The sequence below is a fragment of the Thermobia domestica genome, chromosome 4 (assembly GCF_964235325.1).
Source record: "Thermobia domestica chromosome 4, izTheDome1.hap1.1, whole genome shotgun sequence".
In the NCBI taxonomy this organism is placed as follows: domain Eukaryota; kingdom Metazoa; phylum Arthropoda; class Insecta; order Zygentoma; family Lepismatidae; genus Thermobia; species Thermobia domestica.
Genome location: NC_137457.1, coordinates 257409647 through 257421940, shown reverse-complemented (window position 1 = coordinate 257421940; position 12294 = coordinate 257409647).

The following is a 12294-nucleotide window of genomic DNA, read 5'->3' as shown; positions in this document are numbered from 1 at the left end:
AACACTTTTTTAATTTTCTACTTTATTTTTTCGGAAACAAAGGTAAGCAATTACTTTATTTTTTCCTAATTCTGTACCGAAGCGTCGCTTCTCCCTCAAAACCTGTGCTCCTCAGTTGTATAGAATTATCATTTTCGCTAAGCTGACGTCGTCACTGACCTTATACTTAACATTCATTATAATACACGATTTTTTTTTCTAATAGTCAACTCAAAGATTGGCACAGAGATTGCCGTAGTTGCGAGCAGTAGTTTTGAATATTTTATAGCACGAAGTAATTATCGACTAGTACTACGGTTTTCAATATTTTAGTTAGTGGCAACATGGCCACATTGAGTAGGGACCACTGGTTGGGCCAAGTTTATGAGCAGTGATCTTAGCCCCCAGTCTTCCTGTAGCTTACTACTGATATATGACTCGTCAATTTTTCTTCTTATTCAGGCGCTAGTTGTAAAAATGATGCGCCAACTCAGAAACTACTGGCAGGTAAAAATTGGGAATACTAATTTTTAAAAAAATAGCTTGGCGCCCGGGACTTTTCGTGAAACTACTATATATATACACACAGTGGTGGATTCAAGGGGGGCTATAGCCCCCCTTGACGCTCAGGTATACACTGGATAAAATGAGGTTCACTCCTGCTTTACACTGGATAAAACGGCAAAGTATGGTTACATAGCTCCTCCCTTGGATCCTGGATCCGCTACTGTATATAATATATATAAATGAAACTACTTCTTTCGGAGAGTCTCGTCTCCTATCTTTCAAAGTAAAATTTAAAATGATGCTACTGCACAAATTTAATAATGGAATTACGTGCATAGTCCATTGGTTATATGTTAAAATTTTGGGGTATTTGTTTGTAAAAGGTTAATTTGTTTTGGTTGATTTATTTTGGTATGTACGTAAAACGTAAGGGAAAGTTTCTGACTATCTATGGGGAATTAAGAAGAAACAAAAGTACAAAATCAGAGTATTACTCCGATACTCAGAAATAGAAACTCATTTACTTATGACGTTCTGTAATAAGAAAAAAAAAAAAAAAAAAAAAAAGAAACCTTTGCTGCAACTTCAGTTTATTACTTTGGGTGTCGCGGGATGACTAACTCAAGTAAAAAAAATCCGTGGTAAAACAGAACTGTAATATGTGAATTATGCTACCACACTTTCTTTTATTTCTTAATGTCTGAAATTACGTGTTATAGCTATACTAGTTCTTGCTGTGGCCCGTTATTTGCCACGATTTTGTTGTTGTGTGCATGGGCGGCGATTAGGGGGGGGGCAAGAGGGGGAAGTTGCTCCTCCCCCACTTTTTTGATGTGACGCTCTAATTTATATAATTTCATTTGGAAATGTAAACAAGGTGCCCAATCAATTTCGAGAAAAGATCTTTGACTTTTCCCTGAGTTTCCATGACGAGAGTTCCAGATTTCCCTGACCCTTGAGTAACTTAAAAATATAGAAAAAAAAGAAACCCCAGCCTCCACACTCCCCATAGTTGCCCTTGTTCTCTTCCACTTCTGTTTCTTTCTTTTTTCAATTTTCTTTACAAGGAATGTGTATTAGACCGATATTGAAATGAAATGAAATCTTTAAGTTTTACGTCCCACGATTATGCCGGTTAGGCTAAAGGAGACGGTGATGATGAGAGATGAGTGAAATGGTGGAATGAAGAAAGTGGGAGGAAACGGGAGAACCCCGAGAAAACCCACGAGCACGGTGTTTGTAGACCGATATTGATTAGGCCTACATATTACACAAAATGTAAAGTTACAAACGAAAGTGTGCAGTATACATAGTATTTAAGATATGAAAAGAATTACACATTATATGTTTACAGATTATAATACCAATTACACAGCATTATAATATTGCCTATAGTAATAAACTGTTCATACATTAGTATTTAAGATATGAAAAGAATTACACATTATATGTTTACAGATTATAATACCAATTACACAGCATTATAATATTGCCTATAGTAATAAACTGTTCATACATGATTTTACTGATTATTAAAAAAACACACACACACACGTTATACTTCTGCTGGTGCAGTTGTTAAATGAAACCCATTTAGAAATTTGTTTTCATCCTTTCTCTCATAGTTTTCTTCTCATTGATCTGAATATGCTTCTTGTTGTCTCCGCAGTTTAATTTTCTTCTCTTCTTCCTCCAGCACTTTTAGTTTTTGCTGAATCTTCAGTTTCTCTCTCCTCTTCTCGTCTCTAGCATTTATTTCTCTTTTCTTTCCCAAATACACCTGATATTGAAGTTCTCACTGAATTTATCATACCTCATGATGATCCACCTATTCTCATCACAGAATCATATATGACCCGTTGAGCCACCAGAGATTCTTCTTGTAAGTTGTCAACAATGAGAATTTTATTTATTGTGAAACCACTTTCAAAAAATGAGTTTCCGTGAAAGAAGATAAAACACAATTTCATAACTGACCATAAGTCAACGAAGTTCTTCTCATTTTCTAAGACTAAGTTAAAAAAAAAAAAAAAAACTCATCAAGTTCCATACCATTTCTGTCATTGGCTATGATTTTATTCGAGTGTTTCTCAAATTCTTCAGTCTGAGCTTTCACTGTGAGCTGGAGATACTATTTCTTCGCGTTCTCAGCCACTTGTCCAAATATCCTCTTGGCACCATGCAATTCTTCTAGAACAGTGTGTACCCTTTTGAGTAAATATGCCAGGATGCAGTTAGATGTGTTTCTCGCAGAAAATTAGTTTCAACAACTACATCAGATAACACTGACCTCCTCAATATCATCATTGAGAACACAACATTTTGCATCCAGTAACATTAACGAAATCAACCCTATTTCATAAATTCAGTAATTGAACAATGGACCTAAATCGATTTTTCCCTGACTTTCCCTGACCAATCTGCCATTTCCCTGGCTTCCCCTGATACATTCTTACTTCCCTGACCTATCCTTGACTTTCACTTATTTTCCAGAATGTTAAGACCCTGATAAAGGTTTTGTATGTATTACTGTTTCATAGATAAAAATGGTGCCATATGATATTTGCCGTTGCGTGAGTACGTATTGGTTATTTGTCTTTCCATGGAGTTAAGAAAGCTACAGTAATTGCGTTTTAATTGCAGTAATTGCATATTTCTTTATTTGTCATAGCATATGTTTGGAGTACTTCCTGTATTTCATTTTTTAAGAGTAATAACATTCATTTAATGGCATGTGTAGAATTAAAAGTATAAGTTGTTCATTAATTCCCAGTTTCAATTTAACTTCTGCAAAGCAATCGTCATTATTCATTACTATGATTAATATTAACCTTTCCATTTATTTGTTTTGCAAATTTATTAAATAATCTGATCACACAAAGAATTTTCCAGACAGAATTTTAAGATGTTCATGAACAAGAACTCTTCTTACACTTTCGTTGCTTAAGAGTATAAAGGGCTAGTACCTACCTGTATTAACTAACTAACTAACTAACTCTATGGCCTATGGAACCCGGAGGTTCAGTGCCGCGTTCACAAAAGCTCTCCACTGACTTCTATCCTTAGCTAATTGCATCCAGTTTCTACTTTGTATTCCTATCTCTGCGAGATCCATCTTAATATTGTCCTCCCATCTGCGCCTAGGTCTTCCTATTGGTCGTTTTCCTATGGGTCTACCAGTCAAGACTTTGAAAGCGTTTCTACTTTCTTCCATTCTAGCTACATGACCTGCCCACCTAAGCCTCCTAGACTTGACGACCCTAACAATGTTGGGTAAACCGTATAAACTATGTAGTTCCTCGTTATGAAGCTTCCGCCTACCTGTATTGCTCTTATCAATTTACTTAATAAAATAGAAATACGATATACGGCATTTTAAGTGAAAAAGATGGTATCCTATTAGTTATACAACCTTTCATCAAACAGTGTTGGAAATAACCAGGAAATCTAACATTTATATACAATTGTTCAGATCATGTCTTGCTCCCCCCACTTTTAACGTCCAACCGCCGCCACTGATTGTGTGGCATGATTTTCCACAGTGTTTCAAATGCGGTTTATTAGATCTCATTATCGAGAAGATTCACATACTTAACGTAAAAGGTAAGCACGTCTATTTTTGATCCTCTGTAAATAAGTGGTACGAGTTCTTGCCTTTCGGACGAGCATTAGCTTTTTCCTGCAAAAGAAAATTAAGCTCTAAACAAACGAACACAAAACATCATTAGGGGCCGCCGTGGCTCAGTGGTAGTGTTCACCTCTGGTGCATGGGTCTTTGGTTAGATCCCAGCTCGCGCCAAGTGAGCTTTGTGGTTGACAAACACCGTGTGCATGGGTTTTCTCGGGGTTCTCCCGTTTCCTCCCACTTTCTTCATTCCACCATTTCATTTATTTCTCATCATCATTGTCTCCTTTAGTTTAGCCAGCATAATCGTTGGACGTAAAACTTAATTTTTTTTTTTTTTTTTTTACAAAACATCATTAATATCACAATATAGCTTCATAAACTGATGTAATTGCAGTACTACATTTTTCCATTTAACATAGATCTTAATAATGCCTCTTGTTATATAATGTTCCATTTTTCTATTATGCTATGCGGCTATTGTCAGAAAAATGAAATATTTCAGTTTGGCGCCCCACAATTATGCCATGTCGGCCAAATGAGAGGGTGATGATAAGAATGCATGAAAGATGTTGAATTCAAGGAAGTGGAAGAAAATGGGAGAACCTCGAGAAAACTGACACACACGGTTTGTCCACCACTAAGTCCAATTGGCATGAGTTGAAATTTAACCAGACCCCACACACCAGAGGTGAAGACTTGGCCAGTGAGGCAAAGTGGCCCCTATATACATAAGAAATGCATATATAATACGTTTGGGTGGTCACAAGAGTAGAAAAAAGTTCCAAAATGCCAATTGTAAGAAAAGCACACATATTAACTTACGAAGCTCAAAGCTGATCTCATATATCCCTTCTGATAATTCTAACCCGTTAATATTCCGCAGCAACCATTCTACAAAGATAAAATAAAGAAGTAAAATTTATGCGCCCAGAAGCATGAAATACGAGTAGTGACTATAATATCACTTCACATTTAATTCATAGTTCTAGGTGCCTATTAGAACCCCGTCCTCTATATTCTGTACAAACTGCACGTCGTCCATTGACTAAAATGTAAGTCTGAAATAAAATTCAGCTATTAACTACTGAAATGTATGTATATACAAAGCTCAAGCGACTGAGACATTTTCTCAGGTCAACATATTCTCTCAAATTATGAAGTATTGAGTGTATCCCATTGTCAACTTTCATATACATGGCTTTTCTGTTCTTTTGAGTAATGAATAATCTCCGTCTCCTTTAGCCTAACCGGCATAACCGTGGGACGTAAAACTCAAAATTTCATTTCATTCATTTTCTTTTGAGTAATGCTCAGCATTTCCATTCTTCTGAAAACATGATTACATATAGAATCTTCTCTCAATAGTCTTCACAAGACTGGAAATGTGCAGGGGTTCTGGATAATATTTTGTTTAAGCGTCTGTGTCAGTCTTCTACTGCTTTATTTGTTCGATTCCTGTGACTGCTACCATAGGCGTCGACACGAGGAAAACATTGGGGGGGGCTGAACCACCGTAAACAGGAACAAGAAATTTGTTAGTTGTAGTGTTAGTTGGTTGAAAACCAACAGATTTTAATCAGTGATGGATTTAGGCACCTTACAGCCTGAGTCCCCCCCCCCCTCCAATTCTGGTAAACTGCTTTCATTCGTTTTCTCCTCAGCGGCGCAAATCGAGGGACAGACAAAACACTCTGCCGTAGTCCTGTTTCTATAAGCGATGTTCAAAGTATTTATGAAGTTGAAAAACAATGCTGTGGAGAATCAGGGGAGCAGAGTTCTCTTCAATATTGGGAGGTGGGTAGATTTGAGGCTTATTCTGGGGGATGGAGGAGATGAAACTTATCCTATTACGGTAGATGAATCTGATTTCTTAGGTGAGCCTGTTGTAGACTAAATATGTATTAGGCGATGTAGATGAAGTAGTGGTTCATATCAGTATTACAAATCAGTGCCGTGAACACATTCTGAAATCTGAATACATGCATATTTATAATTGGTATGTTTCTACTCAGGCAAAAATCAAATTTCAAATCGAATTATTGGGGGGACAGTCCTCCCAGTTCGAAGATTGGAGGGAACATATCCCCCTCAGCACCCCAGGATTTGCGCCAATGTTTCTCCCTATTTACGTTCCTCGTTTCTGTGTGCCAACAATGAATTACTGGCAACTCGTCACAATGCAGTTGCAGCCCTATTTGCTGCCCTCGCGTGTGCCTTTAGTGCACAGAGTCCCGAGTTCGATTCCCGGTGGGACTGCATTGAACAACAGTGGGTCGGATTTCACCTTAAATTGTAGGTCCACGTCTCATATAGCCTTGCTGCTGTTAAGATACGCTGAATGATAATCAACTCAATTCAACAATATAGTTGCAACAATTCAGAAATGGCAATGGCTAATAATTCATTATAACCAATAAACTGTTTAGCCTTTTATCGCATAATAGGTTTAGTTAATTTCTCAACGGACGTCGATGGAACATGACTATTTGCCCTTAAGGGAGCAGATTACTGAACATTTTTCAAAAGCTAACAATTTTTCTTTTGCCTGTTTTTCGTAAGTGAAAAGAAATAATGAAAGGTAACTTACCACAATAGTAGATAATGTTATTTTACTGTCGAGTCCTGCATAAAGTTCTTGACGTTTTAAAATTGCTAACGCGTTGAGCAGTTTATGTTCCATAATAGATCGCAGATAGGACTTTAGTCGTCTTAAAAGTCTTCATCCCGGCGAAATTAAAATACCGCTAATTTTACATTAATTATGTGATATCTTCAAATAGATAAAAGATAATCGAAATGTGGAACAAGAGCACCCTAGACAATATCATTTTACATGAGAAACCGTTATCACGACTCACTTATCTGCTTTCGATTTCCAGCTATTTTGAATATCGGCATTTATTTTCGCGTTTCTAAACAGCTGAAAACATAAAGCCACTAGATGACTTGTGATAACGGTCCCTCACGCAAAATAATATTGTCTAGGGCGCTCTTGTTCCATATTTCAATTATCTTTTATCTATTTGAAGATATCACATAATTACGTAAAATTAGCGGTATTTTAATTTCGCCGGGATCGGCGGGATGAAGACTCTTAAGGAAGAAAACGATCTCCCCGCTGTGCAAATGGTGGATGGTAGCACAAAAAAAAAAAAAAAAGAAAAAAAGACAGAAAAAGAAAAAGAAAAAGAAAAGATGGAATGTATACCTATTGTCAATCACTGACATAGAAGATTCATTATGCACTTTTTTCGTTCTCACTACAAAACGATCCATTTTTAAATTTGCAATTAACACTGTTTACCAGTAAATAGTGAATGAATTAATGAATAAATAAAACTAAAACACTTCACTAAAACTCACATTCCTCTTCTTCCAGAAAACAAACGATAACAAGTCACCAGAATAAAGTTTTCTTTTTTCTAGGGATGGCCAGATCCGGATATTTTTGGATCCGGATATCCGGATCCACTTGGGTCCGGATATCCGGTATCCGGATATCCGGACACTGGATCCGGATCCGAGATTTCGGATCTTGGATCCGGATCCGAAATTTCGGATCTTGGATCCGGATCCGAAAATCCGGATCTTGGATCCGGATCCGAAAAAACCAGATCTTGGATCCGGATCCGAAAAACCGGATCTTGGATCCGGATCCGAAATTTCGGATCTTGGATCCGTATCCGAAAAACCGGATCTTGGATTCGGATCCGAAATTTCGGATCTTGGATCCGGATTCGAGAAACCGAATCTTGGATCCGGATCCGAAATGTCGGATTCGAAACTCCGTGTCAGAAAATTCGGGTGTTCCGAATCAGCAAAATTTTCGAAATTATTGACAAAGTTATTTTCATTCCTATGCTTAAAATAAGATTTTAAGACACTTTTGGTATCTGATCGTGTGACAGCCTTGCGTTCTCTTCATTCCAAATTTGATTGAGTAAAACTGTCGACTTAGGTGAGAGCAATCTCATTGTCAGATTCGATCCTAATGGAAATACTTGACCGAAAAGGTAGTAAATCATTTTTAAAGCGGTCGTCCTGATGGAAATTTGTCCTTTGTTTTCTGTAACACTAGTCAAATGCTGGGATGAAACCTTAGTCTCAAGCCCAAGCTTCTTCATTAGACTCAGGCTGCTTACTTTTCTAATTCTTTTCTGAGTTATTGTGGTCACTGAATGAGGCCATTTCCTAGTCGTGATGGGCTAGGCCATTGCTAATGGAACAGCCCATAAAATATAGATCAAATCAAATTAAGGAGCAACTTCCTTTTCTTGCTCTTGATGAGCTTTTTTTCTTTCTTTAAAAATACGTTTCTCTGTGACCGTACCACTCCAGTTATAATTAAGAATTGTAGTAGAGATGAAGTTCTAAATGGCAATTAATGTATCAAAATCAATGTATTAATGTACTGTGTGTGTATACAAAATACCATATGGAGGCACGAGCAGTAACACGTATCTTTGTAATTAGTAATCCAGTACTTTAACTCTGCATAGGTTGTATAAGGAGCTATATCATTCATGTAAACACATAGGCGGATGAAGGGGGAGGGCGAAAAGTCGTTCGCCCCTACCCACCGCCACCATTAACAGTGTACTTTAGTAGTAATTTGTGGCAAATTCAGATCATCTAAGTAATTTTTCACTGCTAGCATCCCCAACCGCCCCCTCCAGGAGTCCGTTCTGGATTCGCACTGCGCAAACATAATATACAACTCATTCAAGAGTACATTTTGGTAGCTTTTTAAAATTTTTATCTTAAAGGATTGTCATTTCTCGTGGCTACTTATGCAATTTTGTCCACAGGCATACATGCAATTTCCAGTCATTACGCAAATACATTTATATACTTAATAGACCTCGGCTAGTTGGGGGCTTCGCCACTAGACCCCGTTACTAGGGCCTCGCACCACAAAAGCCTCTAATCATAATCAATTTAAAAAGAAATGTCTGGGGATTTGCCCTTAGACCCTCTGATATCTCATTTGATCGGCCTATGACCTCGTACCTCGTAAACCTACAACCATACCGAATCTCAGTTCAAATATCAAATTGTATGTAATAACAATCTGGTATCCCGAGACATACCGAATTTCAGTGCGAGTACATGGGGGCTTTCCGCCCAGCCCACACATTTGCTCGGTCTACGGCCTCGCACATCATACGCCTGCAAACATAACGAATTTTTAAGGGGCCGCGGTGGCTCGGTGGTAGAGCGTTCACCTCCAGAGCTTGGGGTCCCTGGTTCGATCCCAGATCGCGCCGTGTGGACTTTGTGGTGGACAAACACCGTGCTCGTGGGTTTTCTCGGGGTTTTCCCGTTTCCTCCCACTTTCTTCATTTCATTTATTTCTCATAATCACCGTCTCCTTTAGCCTAACCGGCATAAACGTGGGACTTAAAACTCAAGGATTTCATTTCATAACGAATTTTTGTTCAAATAACAAGTTTCATTTCTCTAACATTCCAGGATTCCGAGATATAAAAGTCTTTTCTCCCCGCCCCTTTTCTTCTCCTCTAAGACATACAACAAAAAACGCTTAAGTACATACCTAATTATTTCAAATGTAAAGTCCAAATACCAAATTCTATGCTCCTAACCTTCAGAGGTTCCCAGAAATCGACATGTTATTATAATAATTACAATCCCCACTCTCTTTCCTTTCCATCTCTTTTCTTTTCCTTTTTACTAAAACGTCAAAAAACACTGAAACACATGTCAAATTATTTTCAATGAGAAATGCAAATACCAAATTTCAAGTCTCTAACCTTAAAGGATATAACATATTAATACAGTAATTGTAATCCCCACTTAATTTTCTTCACGCCCTTTTTCTTCCCTTCTGGGCCATATATATATATATATATATATATATATATATATATATATATATATATATATATATATATATATATATATATATAAACGTTGAAATACGTATCTAATTATTTTAAGTGAGAAGTCCAAATACCAAATTCCATGTTTCTAACCCTTTAAGTTTCCGAGATATAGGCATATTATTATACTAGTTGCAATAATTGCAATTACCACCCGCCCTTTTACTTCCTATATCTTCTCTGCTCCTTCTAATTTAAATATCAAAAAGCACTTAAACAAGTATCAAATTATTTTCAATGAGAAACCCAAATATCAAATTTGAAGTATCTAACGTCAAGAATCATCAATATTTTCCACCCCATTTCCCCCCTTCCTCGTCGAATTTCCCAAAGTCCTTCCTTAGTGGTATCCTACGTCACAAAGCCTATAAACTGTCCAAATTTCAAGTTTGTAGCTTAAGCGATTTGGCCTGTACGGTGATCTGTCACTCACTCACTCAGTCACTCAGGACTTTGCCCTTTTTATATAGAGAGATTTAAGATTTTATGGGAAAACCATGGATTTTGTTCTAAGGCCGCCAGTGTCTTAGAAATGTAATAGCTTTGCTATAAACTTTAAGCAATCAACTGACTGATCTGCGTCTATATGTATTATGTAAAATACCGCTTATGATATTTATTTTGCTCGTAATAAAAAAAAAAAAAAAAAAAAAATAGAAATGATGACGAAAATTCAAAGACATCCATGATTTTAGCGTAATGCTGCAGGAGTTCAGATCATTGAATTAATCATAAGAGCCGACTGTATAAGGTAGACTACATTAAATTCCAATGTGGCACAAAGAAAATATGCAGCATTACTATGCAGTTTTTCAACGTTATAACTCATTCTGAAAATATTATCATAGGTCTCACAAACAATCGAATTTTAATCCTAACTCGATTAATATATAACAAAAGGCAGATCTATACAACTACTGACTTAAGATGAAAGTGGCATACTTGTAGTACGTTTAAAGATATACTAAAGACTAAATGATGGGGTGTGCGCAACAATGGTCTACACCCCGAAAAATGTGAAAATGACATTTTGATGTAATCTTTTGTCATTTAAATTGAATTGTCTTCCCACTGAGTTAGATTCACCTAGTAAATTTTATACATATGGATATTTTAGTTCTGTGTCTCTATCTAAGGCCTAAAATATTCAAAACAGGAGTCTGAATCTGAACTTCGAAACTTCGGATCCGGATCCAAGATACAAAACTTCGGATCCGGATCCAAGATATAAAACTTCGGATCCGGATCCAAGATCCGAAATTCCGGATCCGAATCCAAGATCCGAAACTTCGGATCCGGATCCAAGATCCGAAACTTCGGATCCGGATCCAAGATCCGAAACTTCGGATCCGGATCCAAGATCCGAAATTTCGGATCCGGATCCAAGATCCGAAATTCCGGATCCAAGATCCGGATATCCGGATCCGGATCCAAGATCCGAAATTTCGGATCCGGATCCGAGATCCGGATCTTATAGGATCCGGATCCGGATCTTATAGGATCCGGATATCCGAGATCCGGATCCGTCTGGCCCCACCAGCGATAAACTAAAACACCGACACGACAAGAAATCTTTAAAACAAGAAATAAGGGATGTATGCGTTTTCTCCACAAAATGATCAAAACCCAATATGTGAAAAATACAGAAAGAAAATCAGAAGAAAGGGACGGAGGCAGCTTTGATTTTGTGCAACCAAGGGCAAACAGGGGGTCATAAACCCCTATATAAAGTACCATGTGTATCAAGGGCTAGCAGGGGAAAGTTCAGTGGGCTTCCAGAATTCTTAGAAAAAGAGGCCCACTATACTTGTTCGTACATCATATACTAATAAAACGACGGTAATTCTTTTCCTCTCTCCGTTTGCTTTGATACTCCAGGACGACAATGCTCATCAATCCAGACACCAGTAAAAAATTGAAGCTGGGAGTGTGAGGGAAAAAATGTAACCATATAATCTCTCTCCTCCTTTCAATAAAAAATCTGGAGTAAATACTATGTTCTGAAAATGAAGATGCACCTGAGTAGTCAGTTTTCAAAAAACACTAAGTCTGAAAAAAGTATTTTGAAGAAATAAAAATACGAAAACAGAGCTGAAGCATCGGGGGGGGGGGAGGGCTCAGGCCCCTCGTCGGTAACATTGGGGGGCTGAAGGGGACTGAGCCCCCAGGTTTCGGCGCCTATGACTGCTACAATTCGAACTTTCCGGGGAAAAATTTGGATTTTCCAGCCATTGCTCCGTAAAGTAATCATTGAAGAGTTTGACTCTTCGTCTAATCAGA